The 21,927-nt window shown below is 38.3% G+C and overlaps 1 pseudogene; it reads right to left on the bottom strand.

Moving 5' to 3' along the window:
- The window catches only part of LOC148191730 (uncharacterized), a 35,614-nt pseudogene that overhangs the window by 12,237 nt on the left and 1,450 nt on the right, over nt 1–21,927 (bottom strand).

A 21,927-nucleotide genomic window follows, 5' to 3' on the forward strand; every position in this document is an offset into this window, starting at 1 on the left:
TTTTACTTGAAGATGAAATCACCCATCACACACAATGAATCACTGTTTCATCCTCCAAGAAAAAGAGAATTTTTGTTCTTCATTCATTATCAAAACAGCGTTCTCGGAAAAAAAACCAAGGTCAAGAAGAAAAATGAAAGAGTAAGTGGTCCGTGTCAAGTGGCGGCCTAACCTAAAGGCCGTGTGTCTCCCCCTTTAATGAGGGTGGGGTCCACACAAAAACCCTAAGGTGCCAAGTCATTTTTCCTTCACATTTTGGGTCTAGTCTACTTTACCGAAAATTGTCCCAAAATATAAAAGTTGATACAGAAATTCTAAACTACTGAATTACAATTTAATTAATTCTAAAATGTCTATATGGAGAGTCTTGAATTTATTTTGGCACTCTTCCTGATGTCCCAAAATGTATTTCCGAAATTTTCCTGCACTTCAAAAATGCACTTAATCAGCTCAGAAAACCCAAATTAGCACAATTACAAATTTCCGACCAAATTAAGCAGAATTCGGAAAACGAGGAAATAACAAACAATTAAACACAATTCCCTGGTTTATTTAAGTGCAATAAACTAAATATAGTTCAAGAAATAACGACTCATCAAAATAGACCACACTTAGTCTTTTGCACTCCTGGGCAAAACTAAGACGAAAACCAGGGAACTACTTAAACATCAGGGAGGTGACACAGACTCGACAGACACACAACAAAGACTCCAAAACAGAAACATAGTTGCACAATTCTCACAAAATATGGACAGTAAAAGGTATAGGCAGAATCCTACACAGAGTCCATGAAAGCAAATACTCAAAGAATCATCCAAACAGTTCAGTACAAGGAAAACATTCAATCAGTTCAAGAGATGAATCAAAAGCAACAGAGCCTCACAGATGCACACAATCAGTGTTTCTCTCAAGTGTTTAAGGTAAATCAATGTCACTCAATGCACTCAAGAAAGCAATCACAAATAGACTTGGCAAGCCTCTAATATCAACACTCAAGCACATACGCATGTTCAAATCAAAAGGTCTTTTCATGGTTGTAATGGGGCCAAGGACAAGGGAGGATATATCTGGATAAGAAGCTACAAACCATAAGGAACAAAGGAGCAATGGGGAACAAGTGTAAACACATTCAAACACACCCACAACCTCTAATTCAATCCTCTTCTTGACTCCATTATTCATAATTGTTTTTTTTATTTTTCTCATTCATTTTTTTTTCATCCTATCTCTTTTCTTTTCTCTCTTTAGCACACAACTATAAGAGATAAGATATAAATCATATTTATAAAAACAAAACAAGAAGAGGAACCAACTAGCCAATTCATCAGAATCCCCAGGAAGACCACACTTGTTCCCAAGACACTTCCAAAGCTCCAAAATTCCCTAAGGTTAAGGTAATCATGGTTTTTCACTTAGGGCTAGTGTATGAGCTTCAAAACAAAGAGATGAGCAAAGTATAGGCTCAAAAGGGGTTATCAAAGGATTAGAACAAGGTAAGCTTATTTGGCTAGAGAGGCTCAAGAACAAAACTGCCTTTATCACTTCCAAACATGCATATCAATCAAGGATTATCAACAAGAGTCAAGCCAAGGCATATGTGCAAGCAATCAAGAGACATATCACACACAAGAAAGAACATAAAGTGGCTCAAATTCTCACACAGGGCATTTGTGTCACAATCAATTCAACTCTCAAACATCATGATCATCTTCCAAGCAAAGAAAAGCAAGGAATCGAACATCTCAGAGTATCAATGAAGTGAAGGAAAACTGACATCCTAACCACAATCAAGAAATTATGAGAAATATGTAAAATTGTACACAAAACAAAACAAAAACTACCTAGAAAAGAAAAAAAAAATTAACACGAAAAACAAAAACTAACAAAGAAAAATCAGAATCTCCCCCAATAGACCACACTTAAACTACACAGTGTCCTCAATGTGCCATAAGCATAAGATCAGAAATCAGAACAATCAACACATCATGGACAAGTGCAATAAAAGTAGGAAAAGGAGGAGAAGAGAAAAAGAAAACTCCCCTGATCATGGTGGCAGTTGCCAATTTTGGACTTTCAGGGAGATGTCTTCCACCATTGTATCCAGCAAGGAGGTTTGGAGGAGGACCAACTTCATCAGTACTGCCATATCATCCAAAATGAGATGTTTCTTCTTTCTTCTCCCAGCAAACTGTTCCATCAGTAGCTTTCCTTCCACTGGTAGTTGTTCAGTGTGTGACACCGGAATGGAGATCTCTGGCTCAGTCAAAGAAGTAGCAGTACACTCTCCTTCATTAATCATGATTTCCTTAATGTCAGCACCTGTATTCTCATTTAATTCTGCAGCATGGTCATCAAACTCACAATTAATAGCATCTGTTATACGCTTAGAATCTGTCTGTAACACATAATCAATTTCAATACAGATCGGGCAAGAACCAGATTCACAATCACATTCAAAGTTCTCAGAGAACTGTGTCAGATCAAAGTTCAGTCCTAACTCTATAGAGTTATCAGATTGCATAGTTTCCACCTCAAAATCAATATTGATATATGCATCATCAACAGAATCAAAGGTCAGTTCAAGGCTATTATCATTCAAAATTTCATCACGGCAATCATGTCCATTCAAAACAACCCTTAGACCAATGGGTTCAATGGCTGATACTGAATCAAAAATTTTAGAATGGACAATCAAATCTGTATTAGTATCAGTCATGAATCCTATAGAATCAGTGTGCATCAAATCACAGGCATTTGAATGCATAAGCAAATCAGGTAAAGTGTTTGGAATCTCAAGTTCAGAATAAACCTGTTTTTGCTCATTGAAACTTCCAAAAACAACAACTAAATGCACAAAATACAAAAAATGATAAAAATCTAAAAACACAAAAATCGATAAAAGAAGTAAACCCAAACAAGACTAACTAAACATCCTAAAACACATCACACAACACAACACTAACACAACAAAAGACCTAAGACTGAACCATTGGTCCCCGGGAACGGCGCCATTTTGATGAGAGGGTCACACCTCTCACAAAAGTTGTGCATAAAAGAATGCAGTATAATGCTAGGAAGTGACTCCTAGGTCGTCTCACAAGGACCAATATTGCGGTTCAGTCTCAGATCACACACGGAAAAAGGGGGGGTTTTGTGATTTTTTTTTTTTGGTTGTGGTAAAATTAAATTAAACTGGAAATTAAATAAAACACGACCGAATATAATTGAAAGCATTAAAGTGCATGCAAACTTTTAAAGAAAATAATACAATAGATAAATATTCAAACACAATTCACCACCAAAAAGAAGAAAATCATTTCAACATATAATATAAAATATTTTAAGGCAAAAGAAATAAAAGAAAATAAACTTCTCTACCATTAACCACTCATTCATCTATCAAAAGAAATTGAAATTGGCAAATGCTTCTAAAACATACTCCTTGGCCGTGACACTTCCATGTGTTCAGCATGGTGCCACCTCCCTACCTAACGTGTTGCTGCGTCTCCAACCATCTACGTCCGCGTGTTCCTTCACTCAACATAATCACCGCTGCTCGTTTTACAACAAAGAAAAATATCGTGTTGCTCCATGGTCCACTTCTTTCAACTAGACGACACATGCACTTTTTTGCTCCCATCAATCAACGCTTTTCTCTTAAAAGAAAGTGAAAGCTAAATGTGATAAAAAGAATCCCATCCAAAACCGGAAAACCTGTGCTTCATTCTCCTCGAAGGCCGAGACACACCCTCCTTACATTTCTCAACCATTCTTTCTTTCTAAAAAAAAATGAATCATCATAACATCCCTGAAGCTGGAATAATCAAAATGAGCGAGAGTGGTTGCTGCTAAAAAGCTCCCTTCCAGTGAGCGTGCTTCTCCTTTCTCCACGTTTCAGCACACCACCTACTCCCATCACCTCTTCATTCCAACCGTGGCACATCAATCCTCCATCCAATCTCAAATCACCGTGCTTGTTTTCTAAAGAAAGAGAAAGCCCATCCAGCCAGCAATGATACTTCCTACTGTCCGTGAATCACCATGTGCACACTACCTACTCCCATCAATTCAGCTTTCAACTTTATAAATCCAAAAACAATTCTATTTCCTTCCAGCAGCCGTGAGACAACCGAGACATCACTTCATTCTCCTATTCCAAGCTCACATAATGCGAGAAAAGATTGAATAAAAGTGCACCAAAACCAAATGGAAACTTCAATCAGCATTCAGCAAAAAGAATAATCATTACAACTGTTCATTCATTCCATTCAAAGACCACGTTCAACTCTCCGAAAAAAAATTTCAACATTCCAAATAGCATAAAAACTAAAAACCAAGAGTGTACCGTGCAAATGGCCAGTGACGGCTGGACAACGGCCGTGTGTCCCTTTTTAATAAGGGTAGGGTCCACACAAAATATTAAAAACCCTAACCTAAAAGGCGTATGTCCTACAAATGATATTTTTTTACAAAATTGTCCCTAAAAGGGTCCAAAACACCTAATTCTAATTAAGGGCTTCTAGAAAACGAAATTACAACTTTAATTAGAATCTAAATGACTAAATGTTGAGCCTTTGAGTGTGTCACTCCATATCCCAATGCTCCAGATGATGTTTCCACAACTTCCCTGCAACCAGAAATGCACTTAATCAGCTCAGAAAACCCAAATTAGCACAATTACGAATTTCTGACCAAATTAAGCAGAATTCGGAAAACGGGGAAATGACAGACAATTAAACACAATTCCCTGGTTTATTTAAGTGCAATAAACTAAATATAGTTCAAGAAATAACGACTCATCAATGTTGAATTCCTAAAATATATGAGAGTGGATAAGATGAAATTGACCCCCAACAACATATTCATTCATATATTCCATTGAAAGTGTTTGTATTTTGTTTTAGCCATTGATCAACCTCATGCATACATGTTTATTTTCGTCTTTTGCATAGTAAAATCCAATTATTTCGTTCTTAAGTCTTAGCTAATCAACGAATCACATAACTAAACTAGGTCGTGAGTCCTTTGGGAGAACGATACTTGGTCTTACCGAGTTTATTACTTGAAACGATTCGGTCATACTTGCCGATTGTTCAACAAGTTTGTGACATCATATTTTGGTGATCATAAATTTGTGCATCACATGTCCCGGCATATTATGCTAGAGAAGTCATGGACAAGCTCCATCGACTTCAACAAAGAAACATGAGTGTTGAGGAATACCGGCAAAAGTTAGAATTACTCATGTTAAGAGCTGGGACAAAAGAAGAGGAGCGATTCACCATAGCTAGATTCCAGAGTGGATTAAACTATGAGATTAGAGATAAGGTTGAACTCTTACCTTACTTAGATCTAAATGACTTTGTCCAGCTATGTGTGCGAGTGGAAGAACAAAATAGAAGAAAAGCTTCCACAAATAGATCCTACCCTACTACATCTTCATATAGGCGAGTGATGTGGGCTGTCGCGGCCCATCAAATTTGATGTGCATTAATAATGTAGTATAGTGCTAGGAAGTGACTCCTAGGTCGTCTCTCAAGGACCAATTTTGCGGTTCGAAAATTGAGTCTAACACAAAAGGGGGGGGGGTTTGAAAAGGTTTTGCAAAAATTAAAGAACTTAATAAAGACACAATTGCAAACAAACTAATTTAGCATGGTTATTAAACTAGCACTATTAAAAGCCTTAGACAACATTCAAACATCAAACACTGTTACAAACTGATTAACAAACACAGTTAAAAATAATTAAATGCAACACTAACTCAAACACATAAACTCAACCTATTAATTAAATTAATTAAAAACCAAAGAAACCAACAAGCCTAATTTAACCCTAGCAAATTACTTATCATAATCGCAATTAACAAATGAATTTAAAAGTCCAATTGGCCAAAGAAAGAGAACATGGCCGTGAGTCACCATGCACCCAAGTCAAACTTCAATTTCACCTTAAATAAGCCACAAAATGTGTTGACTTCTTCTCCCATGTGCACCATTTCTCAAGAAATTAAGCATATGCCTTCCACACTCTCCAAGACCGTTCCCTTTCTCCTTCCATGCAGCAAAGAAATGATTTTATACACCAAAGCACACAATTTACGTGAACCACCAAGTGGAAATGCCAAAGAATGCTTCAAAGACCAATGTGCAAAAGACTAAGTGTGGTCTATTTTGATGAGTCTTTATTTCTTGAATTATATTTAGTTTATTGCAATTAAATAAACTAGGGAATTGTATTTAATTGTCTATTATTTTCCCGTTTTCTGAATTCTGCTTAATTTGGTCGGAAATTCGTAATTGTGCTAATTTGGGTTTTCTGAGCTGATTAAGTGCATTTCTGGTTGCAGGAAAGTTGTGGAAACATCATCTGGAGCATTGAGATATGGCGTGACACACTCAAAGGCTCAACATTTAGTCATTTAGATTCTAATTAAAATTGTAATTTCGTTTTCTAGAAGCCCTTAATTAGAATTAGGTGTTTTGGACCCTTTTAGGGGCAATTTTGTAAAAAAAACCCATTTGTAGGACATGTGCCTTTTTGATTAGGGTTTTTAATTGATTGTGGACCCCATTTGGAAGAGAAACTCTCGGCATTTTAGAGAGCCTTAGCCAACCACACAAAAAGACTCTTACACACTTCATTTTTTTCACGTTTTTGAGCTTTTCTCTCTTAGGGTTTCTTGTATGAACACTCTTATGGAGAGCTTGACTTGGGTGTCTCTTTTTTGGCCATTTCAATGAGCAAGATGCAGATTTTCTTCTTCTCTTAATTTACTCTTGGTTGTCTTAGCTTATTGGTGGTGAAAAACTATTCATTTCCACTTCCATTTGCTTGTTCTTGATGCTTGGAGTTTGAGTTTTGGAGCTTGTCTTTGCATTTCCATGGTGGATGTTGGGTTTGAGTAACTTTATATTTCGTTTTCCTCTCCCTTTGCTGCTGTTCCTCTCGGTTTTTATCTCATTCTATATGGTTGGATGATAAAAATGAAGTTGTATGTAGTTTTAGGTTGAAGAGAGCTTAAGATGATGTGTGGGTGTCGTGGGTTTAACTCTTTTCTTGCATTTTTCGGTTTTGATGCTTGAGACAAGGTTGGGATCAGATCTTGGTGATGTTATGGAGGCTGGACAGAACTGGAATTAATGGTCTAAGTATTATTTTCGTTTTTGCAAAGAAACTTGAAGAAATGGTAGTGTTAAAGATGGGTTGATGAGTAGAAGTTTGGGTTTATTGTTCTTGTGTTCATTTGAAACTTTAACTTTGGTTTCTTGAAGTTGTTCTCTGTATTGAAGAGTGGAAGAAAGCTTTTGGATGCATAATTCTTGAAGAAAAACCGTTTGGAGTTTGTAGGAGAGAGGAAATTGCTTCATTTAATTTTTACCACTTTTGGACCAACACAAAAGATGCTTGTTTTGACCCAAGGAATGTTTCCACTTTGAGATTTGGCCTTTGCTTGTTCCAACCGTGAATTGCAATGAGAAATGGAGGTTTTTAGAGTTTGTTTTCATTTGATTTAGCTTACTTGGCACATTGGTAGGAGCACCCATGGTATCTTCCATTTGCACATTGGTCTTTGAAGCATTCTTTGGCATTTCCACTTGGTGGTTCACGTAAATTGTGTGCTTTGGTGTATAAAATCATTTCTTTGCTGCATGGAAGGAGAGAGGGGACGGTCTTGGAGAGTGTGGAAGGCACATGCTTAATTTCTTGAGAAATGGTGCACATGGGAGAAGAAGTCAACACATTTTGTGGCTTATTTAAGGTGAAATTGAAGTTTGACTTGGGTGCATGGTGACTCACGGCCATGTTCTCTTTCTTTGGCCAATTGGACTTTTAAATTCATTTGTTAATTGCCATTATGATAAGTAATTTGCTAGGATTAAATTAGGCTTGTTAGTTTCTTTGGTTTTTAATTAATTTAATTAATAGGTTGAGTTTATGTGTTTGAGTTAGTGTTGCATTTAATTATTTTTAACTGTGTTTGTTAATCAGTTTGTAACAGTGTTTGATGTTTGAATGTTGTCTAAGGCTTTTAATAGTGCTAGTTTAATAACCATGCTAAATTAGTTTGTTTGCAACTGTGTCTTTATTAAGTTCTTTAATTTTTGCAAAACCTTTTCAACCCCCCCCCCTTTTTTGCGTTAGACTCGATTTTCAAACCGCAAAATTGGTCCTTGAGAGACGACCTAGGAGTCACTTCCTAGCACTATACTACACTATTAATAAGAGTCAATTTGGAAGTGTGTAAGAGTCTTTTTGTGTGGTTGGCTAAGGCTCTCTAAAATGCCGAGAGTTTCTCTTCCAAATGGGGTCCACAATCAATTAAAAACCCTAATCAAAAAGGCACATGTCCTACAAATGGGTCTTTTTACAAAATTGCCCCTAAAAGGGTCCAAAACACCTAATTCTAATTAAGGGCTTCTAGAAAACGAAATTACAATTTTAATTAGAATCTAAATGACTAAATGTTGAGCCTTTGAGTGTGTCACGCCATATCTCAATGCTCCAGATGATGTTTCCACAACTTTCCTGCAACCAGAAATGCACTTAATCAGCTCAGAAAACCCAAATTAGCACAATTACGAATTTCCGACCAAATTAAGCAGAATTCAGAAAACGGGAAAATAATAGACAATTAAACACAATTCCCTAGTTTATTTAAGTGCAATAAACTAAATATAATTCAAGAAATAAAGACTCATCAAAATAGACCACACTTAATCTTTTGCACTCCTGGGAAAAACCAAGACGAAAACCAGGGAACTACTCAAACATCAGGGAGGTGACACAGACTCGACATACAGACACCAAAGACTCCAAAACAGGAACACAGTTGCACAATTCTCACAAAATCTGGACAGTAAAAGGTATAGGCAGAATCCCACACAGAGTCAATGAAAGCAGATACTCAAAGAATCGTCCAAACAGTTCAGTACAAGGAAAACAGTCAATCAGTTCAAGAGATGAATCAAAGGCAACAGAGCCTCACAGATGCACACAATCAGTGTTTCTATCAAGTGTTTAAGGTAAATCAATGTCACTCAATGCACTCAAGAAAGCAAACACAAATAGACTTGGCAAGCCTCTAATATCAACACTCAAGCACATACGCATGTTCAAATCAAAAGGTCTTTTCATGGTTGTAATGGGGCCAAGGACAAGGGAGGATATATCTGGATAAGAAGCTACAAACCATAAGGAACAGAGGAGCAATGGGGAACAAGTGTAAACACATTTAAACACACCCCACAACCTCTAATTCCATCCTCTTCTTGACTCCATTATTCACAATTTTTTTTTTCATTTTCTTTTTACTGTTTTTCTGCTCTCTTTTTTTTTTCATCCTGTCTCTTTTCTTTACTCTATTCAGCATACAATTTCAAGAGACAAGATACACCACATATTTACAAAAACACGATAAGAAGAGGACTCACTAGCCAATTCCTCTGAAACTCCCAGGAGACCACACTTATTCCCAAAACAATTCCAAAACTCCAAAATTCCCTAAGGCTAAGGTAATAATGGTTTTTTTTTCACTTAGGGCTGGTGTATGAGCTTCAAAACAAAGAAATGGGGCAAAACATAGGCTCAAAAGGGTTATCAATGGATCAAAACAAGGTAGGCTCATCTGGCTCTAGAGGCTCAACAACAAAATGCCTTTATCACTTTCAAATATGTGTATCAATCAAGAATCATCAAAAAGAGTCAAGCCAAGACATATGTGCAAGCAATCAAGAGACATATCACACACAAGAAAGATCATCAAATGGCTCAAATCTCACAGGTAATATGGTCACCATCAATTCAACTCTCAAACATCATGATCATCTTCCAAGCAAAGAAAAGCAAGGAATCCAACAAATCAGAGTATCAATGAAGTGAAGGAAAACTGACAACCTAATCACAATCCAGAATTCACGAAAAGCATGTCAAACTGTACAAAAGACATAACAAACTACATAAAAACCGAAACATGAACAAAGAAACAACCTCCCCTAATAGACCACACTTAAACGACACAATGTCCTCAGTGTGTCACAATCAGCAGATCAAACAATCAGAACAGTCATCAGATATCGACAAAGTGCAATAAAAGTGAGGAGGGAAGGAGAAAAGAAACTCCCTGAGTCAGATGGGAGGATAGGTGGGGTGGACCAAAGACGTCTCCTGATAACAGTTGAAAAACTGTTATTTTTATGCTTAAAAGTGATACCAAAAGCAACCTTTAAGACTTAGAAACTAGCTTGAACTCATAGTTTTGCTTTAGTTTTGTGAATAAGAGAGTTGAAAGTGAATTTAATGGTTTTTTGCAAGATTCCCTTTATTTTGTAGGCTAATTGAATTATTTGAAAGAAGAATTGAAGTACAGAATGATTGGAGTGCTGAAAAGTCAACCAGAAACCAGAAAAGTGAACCAGTCAACCAGAAAAGTCAACCAGTCAACCAAAAAAGTCAACCAGTCAACCAGAATACGAAAAAAGTCAACCAGACGAGTTTTGGGCCAGTTTTATGCGATTTTATGATCTGTTTGGGCCTGGACCGGTTTTCTATTATTTTTATGTCCTATTTAAAGACCTAGATGTCTTAGGGTTGGTATCTTTGGCAGAAACGAAGCAAACACTCTCTCTTCCACCCCTTTGAAGGAGGATCTTGGATGCTCAAGCTACCTCTTCACCTTTCTAGGGTTTTATCCTTCATTCTTTCATTATTGTTCATCTAGGTTCACCATGAATATGGTGAACTAAACTTTGTATGTTTGTTGGGGAATCAATGTAATCTTTTGAAGCTCTCATATATGGAATTTGTGCTTGCATCTTAATCTAAGATTTATGCTTTCTTTCATCATTAGTTAGGGTTTTTCCTCTTTGCTTAATGCTTGCTTTGTTTAACTCATTCAATGCATGATTATTGGTTTTGTCGATACGGGAACGTACGGGGAAGTCTAGATCCGGGGAATTACTCCCAATAGTATATTGGTTGTCGTTAAGCTCATGTGCTAAAAGAACTAATTATTAGGAATGCTAGGAATCGTATGAACTCGTAATTAGGGATAGGCCTTCTTGACAAGGTAATTTAGAGAGTGGCATTAACAATGATGATTTGAATGTTGAATTCCTAAAATATATGAGAGTGGATAAGATGAAATTGACCCCCAACAACATATTCATCCATATATTTCATTGAAAGTGCTTGTCTTTTGCTTTTGCCATTGATCAAAACTCATGCATACATGTTTATTTTCTGTTTTGCATATTAAACTCCAATTATTTTGTTCTTAAGTCTTAGCTAATCAACAAACCACACAACTAAACTAGGTCGTGAGTCCTTTGGGAGAACGATACTTGGTCTTACCAAGTTTATTACTTGAACGATTCGGTCATACTTGCCGATTGTAAAACAAGTTTGTGACATCATATTTTGGTGATCATAAATTTGTCCATCAAGTTTTTGGCGCCGTTGCCGGGGACTCGTGGTTTAACTGGTTAATTTGTGTGATTATTGATTATCTTTGACTTTAATTTTGAATTTCTGTTTTTATTTTCTGTTTTTATTTTTTCGGTTTTTATTTTATCTTATTTTATTTTATTTTATTTTATTTGATTAGATTAGATTTTATTTTATTTTATTTTATTTTATTTTATTTTATTTTATTAGATTTTATTTTATTTTATTTTATTCTATCTTATTTTATTTTATCTTCTGAATCTTTTATCTTCTCCTATATCTTTTTGTGCTAACAAATATTTTCTAGGGTTTTGTTTTCTTGTGTATGCAGGAAGCAATTAGAACAAGGAGCAAGAAAACAACAAAACCTCTGCTTGAAGGTCTAGACGAGAGTAGACGGAGGAGAAGAATCCGAACATCTAGAGAACTTTTCCCTTCTCTAGAAACTCTCTTACAATCATCACCACAAGGTTCTGTTCATAGCACAGAAAATATGGAGAACAACAATGTTAGAAGAACTCTTGCTGACTACACCAGTATAGCTGGACCTCAGCACTTTAACAGTATAGCTAGACCTAGAGTCAATGCAGCTAATATGGAGGTCAAACCAGCACTGATTCAACTGGTGAAAAGCAACCAATTTAATGGGTTATCTCATGAAAGCCCATATGAGCACCTCACTACCTTCAGTGAGATTTGCAACACAGTAAAGATTAATGGGGTGCCAGACGAAGCTATCAAACTTAGCTTATTTCCTTTCTCATTGGGAGGCAATGCTAAGCTTTGGTTGAATTCTTTCCCAGAAGAAAGTTTCACAGAGTGGGAAGCAGTGGTCACAAAATTTTTAAACAAGTACTTCCCACAATCTAAGGTGACAAAAGGCAAGCAAGAGATTTCTTCATTTAAACAGGGCATGGAAGAATCACTAGGGCATGCATGGGACAGGTATAAAAGCTTGCTAAGAAAAACTCCCACGCATGGCTTTGAAGATCAGGAAGTAGTCTTAACTTTCCTTGGAGGGCTTGGTTCACAAACCAAGATGATGCTGGATGCCTCAGCAGGAGGCAATATTAAATGGAAAACTCCAGAGGAAGCAACAGAGATTATAGAAAACATGGCTACTAGTGATAATGAGCTACACAGTGAGAGAGGAGCTCCTATGCAAAAAGGAGTTCTCCAATTACAGACACATGATGCCCTGCTAGCTCAAAACAAAATTCTAACTCAACAGCTGGAGACTCTAACTAAAACTCTTGCACAATTACCCAAAGAGTTGAAAACTGCTGCACAGGTACAATCCCAGTTGTGCGAATTGTGTGGAGGCGACCATATCAATGGTCAATGTGCCTTTCCAGTTGAAGCCGTAGAGGATGTAAACTACATGACCAATCAGTACTGTTAAGGAAGCTACAATCAGGGGTGGAAACCACACCCAAGTATTGGTCAAGGGCAAACTGGGCAAGCTGGTCAATATAATAAGCAGCAGCAGCAACCCACCTTATGGCAACAGTTATCTATGCTTAATGAAAGGTCCATGAGGATGGAGGAAACTCTCAACAATTTCATACAGAAGACTGAGTCTACACAGAAGAGCACTGAAGCTGCTATCAAAAATCTGGAGACTCAGATGGGGCAGATCACCAAACAGGTGGAAGAAAGGCCAAATAGAAATTTTGGGGCTAATTTTGAGGTTAACCCCAGAGAAGAGTGCAAGGTGGTAGAGAGTGTTGATGATGAGAAAGTTGAGTTAGAAACAGAAGAGAGAAGAGAAATAGAGAGCAATAGCACTTTTCCTTTTCCAATCCATCAAGGGAAACAACTGGATTTCACAGAATTATTCAAAATGGTGGATAATGATGCACCTTGGGAACAGATTCTGCAACAGATTACGATTTACACTAAATCTAATGAAGAAATCTCTACAAAGAAGAGACGTAGAGATGATGAGGCAAAGGAGTGTATAACTGTTAAAAAAGAGCCATTCCCTCCTAAAGCAACAGACCCAGACAGTTTTTCTATCCCTTGTACCATAGGGAAGAAAAGGGTGAAGAAAGCTCTTCTTGATTTAGGTTCAAGTGTTAACTTGATACCTTACTCTTTACTGGAGCAAATCGGCAATGTTAATGTGAAACCTGTAAAGGTTAATCTAGTAATGGCCGATGGATCTTCAAAGGAGCCATGTGGGATTGCAGAGGACATTATAGTTTGTGTTGGCAAACTTCAGTTCTTGGCAGACTTTGTGGTGATGAAGATGGAGACAGAGAAGATACCTATCATACTTGGAAGACCGTTTATGAAAACGGCCAGAGCTATCATTGATGTAAATGAAGGTATAGTGGTGCTCCAGGATCGAGAGGAGAGAGTGGTTGTAGACGTCTTCAAGGATGAGACGCAAGCACAGGAGGAAGAAGCTAGTTATAAAGCTGCATTTCAAGATGCACACATGACTAGCCATAAAGATGAAAAGCCCAAGGTTGCAGGTAACCATTGTTTGTTGTTTCAGGTACACAAGGAAGAAAAGATTGGAAGAGGAGGAGAAATTCCTGATGACTGGGAGAAAAGAAGACCCCAACTTGGCACACCTGTAAGAATCAAGAACAAGTTGTGGGTTGTGAAGGGCTTTAAAGAGAAGGAGATGATAGAGATAGAGTCTCCACATTCTAGAAGGACCAAAACAGTTCACAGGAAACAGCTGAGGAGTTGGTGGGATGACAACATCAACTATAAAGCAGGAACTTGAGCTTACTGGGTCAAGCTAATGACGTTAAAAGAGCGCTTGTTGGGAGGCAACCCAGTGATTTTAGAACTTTTAAATTTTACTTGGGTTTGTAATCTTTAAATCTGTTGAACATTATATTACTGAACATAGCATCTACTGAAGGATGCTAAGTGTGTAACACCTACTGATGGGTGTTGGTAAGTTTGAAGCACCTACTGATGGGTGTTGGTGAGATTTTAAACACCTACTGATGGGTGTTGGTGGATTTTGGGTCAGGCTCGTGACGTTAAACAAGCGCTACCTAGGAGGCAACCCAGTTGATTGATTGTTTTTGTTTGTTTTATTTTAGTTAGGGTTTGCATAAGTATTTTAAACATTGAATTGCAGGGAACCAGTGAGGGGCATGTCTAGGAGGCACTTAGGTTAAGCAAAGAAGGAGAAGAGCACATCACGAAAGTGCCGCTGAGCGGCAAATTACCGCTGAGCGGTACTATCGCAGAGTGGGCTTTGGTTACCCTTTAGCGGAACCCGAGCCCATTAGGGTATTTTTATACCCTAAGCTGCGCAAATGCTTTTATTTTCAGGCTCTTCTCTGAACACACACTCCTACATACCTTTTCAAAGGTTCTCTACAACTTTTCCCTCATCTCTCTTTAGAAAATCTCCCTTCCATTCACTTGCTCACTAGTTTTCCATCTACGTTTGGGGTTGGGAGAGAGCATCATTGAAGGGACTGATTTCTTCATTGTGGTTTACTAATGCTTAACAATGTATCTTTTGGTTTTGTGAATTATGTTTGATGCAGGGATGGCCTCCTCATCAGGCAAAAAGAATCAAAACTATAAGATCCAAGAAGAAGGAAGATACAGAGGACAACTCAGACTGATGAGGAGCTGAGATAGCATTTACTGATGAATACTATTATATGCTTATGTTTTTGTTGGTTTAAAGTTTTCTGAACTTATTTATTTTTGTTTTAGATTAGGGATGATGTACTCTATTGGAAACCTGGTTTGTTATGATGGTTTGCTATTGACTGTGATTGTGTGATAAGTAATGCTTGATGATGCTTTGAGATTGATTAATGTTGAGATGATGTGCACATTATATGTTTATACAGGTGATTCACAAGCTTTGTGAACAAATGCAGGATATCATGATTGTGATTGTGAAATTAAGCAGGATGTGTATGTCAAATGTGAATGAGCTTATATGTGAGGTTTTGAGCTCTAGAGTTTTTAATGATTGAATGCTATTACTTTGAAAGCATGAATGATTTTGCCCAGGTTTTCTATGATTGAATCAATTGCTTGTTTTGCATCATATGATCAAGGTCGTTTATTGGAACCCTTTTTATTGGCCAAATTCATAAAGTTAGCTCACTAAAAGAGAACACTTTGTGTTCTATCCTTTGAACCCTTAGCCTTGAACATAAATTGAAAATCATTGTTGAAAAGCTTTACCTTGAGTTAAGTAGAAAATCTTGTGTGGTTTTGTTAAATGTTCAAGTTTGGGGTTGTTGGGAAAGCATGAAAAAGAAACAGGAAAAGCATTGAGCTAAGAGCTAAGAAATAAGAATGTGAAAAGAAAAGAAAAAGAGAAAGAAAAGAAAAGAAAAAGGCAAAGCTCAATGCAAAGGCAAGTTGGGAAAAATAAGAATAATTGTGTTGTTATGATTCTCTTAACTCAAGGATTTTGTGATCCAGAAAAACCAATTTTCTTGTTAGCCCAGCCACGTTATAAGCCATTGAAAAGTTCTTGTGATGATGCATGCTTGTGAATGTTTTTTATTGTGGTTAAATGAAAGGCAAAGTTGATTCATGTGACATTGTGATATTGGAGTGAATGAGTGATTACCTCTTATACACTTGTGTTTGAGTGAAACACTTTACCTAGTGAGGAAATATTCCATGAGCACATGAACATCCATGCTTAATTGATTGATCATTCATGAAAAATAGCATTTGTTGGATATTAAGTGACTTTGTGAACACCAAAGCATGTGCACGTCTTGATTGAAATCTTGGTCATAAGCTTGATTGAAGTCTTTACTTATCTTGAAAAGAAGATTTTTGAATGAGTGAACCATTATATGAATTGGTAGAAGATTGAGTTACATCTTGTTTGCTTGAGGACAAGCAAAGTTCTAAGTTTGGGGTTGTGATAACAGTTGAAAAACTGTTATTTTTATGCTTAAAATTGATACCAAAAGCAAACTTTAAGACTTAGAAACTAGCTTGAACTCATATTTTTGCTTTAGTTTTGTGAATAAGAGAGTTGAAAGTGATATTAATGGTTTTGTGCAAGATTCCCTTTAATTTGTAGGCTAATTGAATGATTTGAAAGAAGAATTGAAGTACCAAATGATTGGAGTGCTGAAAAGTCAACCAGAAACCAGAAAAGTCAACCAGTCAACCAGAAAAGTCAACCCGTCAACCAAAAAAGTCAACCAGTCAACCAGAATACGAAAAAAGTCAACCAAACGAGTTTTGGGCCAGTTTTATGCGATTTTATGATCTGTTTGGGCCTGGACCCGTTTTCTATTATTTTTATGTCCTATTTAAAGACCTAGATGTCTTAGGGTTGGTATCTTTGGCAGAAACGAAGCAAACACTCTCTCTTCCACCCCTTTGAAGGAGGATCTTGGATGCTCAGGCTACCTCTTCACCTTTCTAGGGTTTTATCCTTCATTCTTTCATTATTGTTCATCTAGGTTCACCATGAATATGGTGAACTAAACTTTGTATGTTTGTTGGGGAATCAATGTAATCTTTTGAAGCTCTCATATATGGAATTTGTGCTTGCATCTTAATCTAAGATTTATGCTTTCTTTCATCATTAGTTAGGGTTTTTCCTCTCTGCTTAATGCTTGCTTTGTTTAACTCATTCAATGCATGATTATTGGTTTTGTCGATACGGGAACGTACGGGGAAGTCTAGATCCCGGGAATTACTCCCAGTAGTATATTGGTTGTCGTTAAGCTCATGTGCTAAAAGAAATAATTATTAGGAATGCTAGGAATTGTATGAACTCGTAATTAGGGATAGGCCTTCTTGACAAGGTAATTTAGAGAGTGGCATTAACAATGATGATTTGAATGTTGAATTCCTAAAATATATGAGAGTGGATAAGATGAAATTGACCCCCAACAACATATTCATCCATATATTTCATTGAAAGTGCTTGTCTTTTGCTTTTGCCATTGATCAAAACTCATGCATACATGTTTATTTTCTGTTTTGCATATTAAACTCCAATTATTTCGTTCTTAAGTCTTAGCTAATCAACAAACCACACAACTAAACTAGGCCGTATGTCCTTTGGGAGAACGATACTTGGTCTTACCAAGTTTATTACTTGACGATTCGGTCATACTTGCCGATTGTAAAACAAGTTTGTGACATCATATTTTGGTGATCATAAATTTGTCCATCATCTCCTCCACCACTACATCCAATAAAGAAGGGTTGCTGAGGAAAGGCTTCAGTCTATGCCCGTTCACCTTGAAGCTTTTAGCTGTAGATGGACCTTGGATCTCTACTGCACCATAAGGATAAACATTAGTCACAACAAAAGGTCCAGTCCATTTTGATCTCAACTTACCACCCATGAGGCCGAGTCTAGAGTTATACAATACAACAAAACCTGTTGGCCAACCTCGAAGTCCTTTCTAACAATAGAACTATCATGGAACTTCTTTGTCCTTTCCTTGTAGAACTTCGAGTTCTCATAGGCCTCCAATCGGATCTCATCCAATTCATTTAATTGCAACTTTCTTTCCTCTCCAGCTTGGTCCATGGAGAAGTTGCAAGTCTTCACAGCCCAATATGGCCGATGCTCAATCTCAACCGGTAGGTGACATGCCTTTCCGAAGACAACCCGGTAGGGAGACATCCCTATCGGTGCTTTGTAGGATGTCCTGTGGGCCCAAAGAGCATCGTCCAACCTATTGCTCCAATCTTTCCTGTTGGGTTGGACAATCTTCTCCAAAATCCTCTTAATCTCCCTGTTGGAGATCTCAGCTTGCCCATTTGTTTGGGGGTGGTAAGGTGTAGAGACTCTGTGCGTCACCCCATATTTCTTGAGCAAAGCTTGCATGGATCTGTTGCAAAAATGGGTTCCCTGATCACTAACAATTGCTCTAGGCACTCCAAACCTGCAAAAGAGGTGAGATCTAACAAAATCTACAACAACCCGAGCATCATTAGTCCTGGTGGCTCTAGCTTCCACCCATTTTGAAACATAATCCACAGCAAGGAGAATATAAGAGAAACCAAAAGAAACAGGAAAAGGACCCATGAAATCTATACCCCATACATCAAACACCTCACATAACAACATAGGTTGTTGAGGCATCTCTTGTCTCTGTGAAATTGATCCTCCTGCTCTCTGACAAAGCTCACAAGTGTTGCAAATCTTCTCCGCATCTTTGAAGATGGAAGGCCAATAGAAACCACAGTCAAGCACCCTGCGAGCTGTTCTTTGTATCCCTAGATGACCACCAGGTGAGGAGGCATGACAAAACTGCAGGACCGAGTCAATCTCATGGTCCGGAATGCATCTCCTAGTAACCTGGTCACTACACAACTTCCACAGATATGGGTCATCCCAAACATAATACTTAGCATCACTCTTAATTTTAACAATCTGAGCACGTGATGCTAAGGGAGGAAAAACAGAAGCAACCAAATAATTTACAATGTGTGCAAACCAAGGAGTGGGGTGCGAGTAAGAAATCATCAACAAACTCTCGTCAGGAAAGGCATCCTAGATGGGCAACACATCAGCTTCATTCCCAGCTTTTTCAATCCGGCTAAGGTGGTCTGCAACCAAATTTTGTGCTCCACTCCGGTCTTCAATTTGCAAGTCAAACTCCTGGAGCAGTAGCATCCACCTGATCAATCTAGGCTTTGACTCAGCCTTTTTCAACAGAAACTTTAGAGTTGCATGGTCAGTATACACAATAACAGGTGATCCAAGCAAATATGACCTAAACTTATCAAGGGCAAAAACAATTGCCAACAACTCTTTTTCAGTGGTGGTATAATTTGATTGGGCAACATCCAAAGTGCATGAAGCATAGTAGATCACTCTCGGCAGCTTGTCAATTTTCTGTGTCAAGATAGCCCCTAATGCATAATTAGACGCATCACACATGAGCTCAAATGGGGCTATCCAATCCGGTGCCTGAATGATAGGGGTGGTGGTCAAAGCTTCCTTCAGGCAATCAAATGCCTGCTTGCATCTGTCATCAAAAGAAAAGTCAATATCTTTCTGCAGCAGTCTGGACAAGGGGAGCGCCTTCTTGCTGAAATCTTTGATGAAGCGCCTGTAGAAACCTGCATGTCCAAGCAAAGATCGCACCTCTCGCACGCAAGAGGGGTAAGGCAACTGCGAAATCACAGATATCTTAGCAGGGTCTACCTCTATTCCCTTTCCAGAAATGATATACCCTAGAACCAAACCTTGTCCAACCATGAAGTGACATTTCTCAAAATTGAGAACAAGGTTTGTTTCTATGCATCTTTTCAAAACATTTTCCAGACTGTCTAAACATGCATCAAAAGAGGATCCATAGACAGTGAAATCATCCATAAACACCTCTATGCAACTCTCAACAAAGTCGCTAAAAATGCTAAGCATGCACCGTTGGAAGGTACCAGGGGCGTTGCATAGACCAAAAGGCATCCTCCTATAGGCAAAAGTGCCAAAGGGGCAGGTGAATGTGGTTTTCTCTTGATCCTCACGCGCCATATTTATTTGAAAGTAACCAGAAAAACCATCAAGAAAACAATAATGAGATTTACCTGCCAGGCGCTCCAGCATCTGATCAATGAATGGCAAGGGGAAATGATCTTTCCTGGTTGCTTGGTTAAGCCTCCTATAGTCAATGCAGACTCTTCAACTGTTCTGCACTCTAGCTGGGATAAGCTCATCCCTTTCATTCTTTACCACAGTGAGGCCAGTTTTCTTGGGCACAACATGGATGGGGTTAACCCACTGACTATCTGAAATAGGGTAGATGATCCCAGCTTGCAAAAGCTTGGTCACCTCCTTCTTGATGACGTCCATGATCACGGGGTTTTGCCTTCTTTGTGGCTGTCTCACTGGCTTTGCCCCATCTTCCAAAAGAATTCTATGCATGCATGTGGATGGGCTAATACCAGGTATGTCAGCCAAACTCCAACCAATGGCCTTCTTGTGCTTCCTCAACACACCAAGCAACTTCTCCTCTTGAACAGAATCAAGGGAGGTAGAAATGATCACCGGTTTCTTCTCATCATCCTCCAAGTACACGTACTTAAGGTTGTCTGGAAGCTGTTTCAGCTGAAGAGTGGGTGCCTGCAAGTCAGATTCAAATGTACTTCCTGCAACGTGGTTAATGCATTTTGACTCTAAAGAGTGTACAGGTAAAGGCAGAACACTCATCTCATCACAATCCAAATCAATGTCCATCACAGATATGTCAACAACATCATCAATATCATGCATAGCATCAACATCTTGGACATCACAATCCTCATCAAAATCCACAACATTATCAACATCATTCTCAAATCCTGATTCGAATCCAGATTCAATGCATGAATGCAAAGAAGATAGAAAAGAATGCTTCTTCTCATGCAAAGAATGGAAGTCATCAACAACAAATTCATCAACAATGTCATCCAATGCATCGATCCTAAACAGAGAATGGTCCTCAGCTGGAAATTTCATTGCATCAAGGATATTAAAATGAACAACAATATTAGCAAATTCCATAGACAAAGTTCCAACATACACATCAATCTTAGTTCGGGCAGTTTTCAAGAATGGCCTGCCTAAGATAATGGAAGCGGATCCATGAGAGAATCCCTCCTCCATTTCCAAAACATAAAAGTCAGCAGGAAAAATCAATTCACCAACCCTAACCAAGACATCCTCTATGAAACCTGTTGGGTGGGTAACACTCCTATTGGCCAACTGAATGACCACACCCGTGGTTTGCAAAGGACCAAGAGACAAAGATGCATATATAGACAAAGGCATGACATTAACAGAAGCACCCAAATCAAGCATGGCATTCTCAAATTTATTGTTTCCAATCACACAAGGAATGCAAAATATACCTGGGTCCTTGCACTTTTCAGGGATGTGCGGGACCGACTTACCAATAAGCGCAGATACATTCCTTCCCATGCTAATCCTCTCATTTCCCTTCATCTTCCTCTTGTGTGTGCACAACTCCTTCAAGAATTTGGCATACTTCGGTATCTGCTTGATGGCATCGAGTAGAGGTATGTTCACCTCTACCTTCCTAAAGGTCTCCAGAATTTCCCTATCCACCTCTTCCATCTTTTTGCTAGGAAGTGCTCGTGAAGGAAATGATAGAGGGATAGGTCGGTCAACCAATGGAGAAGGTGCGGTAGCGGTGGTGGTGGAAAAGGGAGAAGATCCACCTGAAGAAGAACCACCGGCTGGAGAAGAAGATTCACCCACCTCAAATGCCCTGCTCGGACCGTCATGGTCGTTCTTTCTAGGACAAGTGGCAGGCACGGGTGTAGGTGTAGAAGCGGGCTCTGAAGGCACAACAATCTGCTTCCCTGATCTGAGAGTTATGGCACTCACATTCCTTGGATTCTGCACAGTCTGGGATGGTAACTTATCAGAATTCTGAGACTGCGCTTGGTTTATCTGAGTAGCCATCTGACCCATCTGGTTAGTGAGACTCTGTATGGAAGCTCTAGTCTCCTGCTGAAATTGCATGTTATCTTTCTGAAACT

The sequence above is a fragment of the Vigna umbellata genome, chromosome 10 (genome assembly GCF_029865625.1).
Source record: "Vigna umbellata cultivar VRB3 chromosome 10, Vumbellata_1.0, whole genome shotgun sequence".
Taxonomy (NCBI): Eukaryota; Viridiplantae; Streptophyta; class Magnoliopsida; order Fabales; family Fabaceae; genus Vigna; species Vigna umbellata.